Source organism: Porites lutea, chromosome 7 (genome assembly GCF_958299795.1).
Source record: "Porites lutea chromosome 7, jaPorLute2.1, whole genome shotgun sequence".
Lineage (NCBI taxonomy): Eukaryota > Metazoa > Cnidaria > Anthozoa > Scleractinia > Poritidae > Porites > Porites lutea.
The window spans coordinates 20,738,692-20,739,843 of NC_133207.1; the positions used below are offsets into that span (position 1 = coordinate 20,738,692).

The 1,152-nt window shown below is 39.3% G+C and overlaps 1 long non-coding RNA gene across 1 annotated transcript; it reads left to right on the forward strand.

Moving 5' to 3' along the window:
- Positions 1 to 471: 471 nt before the first annotated feature.
- On the forward strand, positions 472 to 923 carry LOC140943993 (uncharacterized). Its single transcript, XR_012166655.1, has 3 exons — positions 472 to 524; positions 667 to 742; positions 877 to 923. It is a non-coding gene; the product is annotated as an uncharacterized lncRNA (long non-coding RNA).
- The last annotated feature ends 229 nt before the right edge of the window (positions 924 to 1,152 follow it).

Sequence of the window (1,152 nt, forward strand, 5' to 3'; positions counted from 1 at the left end):
GCTAAATCTATATATATGTAATCAATGAAAGATCTGTCGTCGATGTTCATGGCAAAGCTTTCTTTTAATATCACAGCGCAGAATTGTAGAGCTTTAGATTTGAGGATAAGAACGAGTACGAGTAAAAGATTTAACGTAAAGTTTTGGCGCGTGTTCTCAAAAAAACAGACACCCTGGAAAGCTTCATTTTACTATTTTTCTCTAAAAAAATTTGTTAGGGTTATTTATACTGAAAGAAGTAAAGTCCTCTCCCGATAGCAAAATGACAAAACTTCTTCAGTACATTTGATAACTTGTTCCCGCCACTACGACATTCTCAATAGAACGCGTAGTAGAGTGACGACGGCTATCGCGTTTTCCCGCCAAAATGGGGACTTTACGAACCAGAACGCGACGCAGCCTGAAACGTCACCGGAAGTAATTTGCTCATAAAGCGCTTCGCTGCGCATGCTTGGCGCTAAATTGCAACGCGTCTTCTTCACGTTCAGAACACGAGGTTGGCACTTGCAGCGTTTCCAGAAAACGTGAGTAGTTTCTACTGAATTTGACCTAGAATTAAATTTTCTTTTGCTACCTTGTCGGCAAAACTGTTTTTCTAAGTCCATAAAAATGTTATTTATCGTAAAAACATACCAAACAAACATTTTAATTTGCCTTTTACTGCAGGTCAATTGGTTACCGCTATGATGAATGGACAACACGCAGACCCGCCGAGTTCGATACCAAAGTCGAAAACTGGCAAGTAAGTCCAATTTAGTTTATTAGAAGATTCAATTTCCTATCCTGCTTAAATATAAGATTAAAGTGAGTTTAAATTTTATAGTTATGTTCTTCATTGAAAACAAACTAAAACAGACTGTTCTTTTTTTCACGCAGTAATGTGATGTACTGGACAAGCGAGCACGATGTCCTGTTATGCAGAGAGGTTGTTTCCGAGAATCCGTTCAAAACCAGAAAGGGTTCGTCGCAAAGAAGCGAAATTTGGGATAGAGTAGCCAACACTTTGAATACCTGTCCCAAGCCTGTCTTTGCTGTGGATAAAAGGTCCGAATCAAAGTGAAATGATGCGGCTAATACAAGAACAACAACAACAGCAGCAACAGCAACTCTTGGCGTCACAACAACTGATGTTGAGACAGCAACAAGACCAAA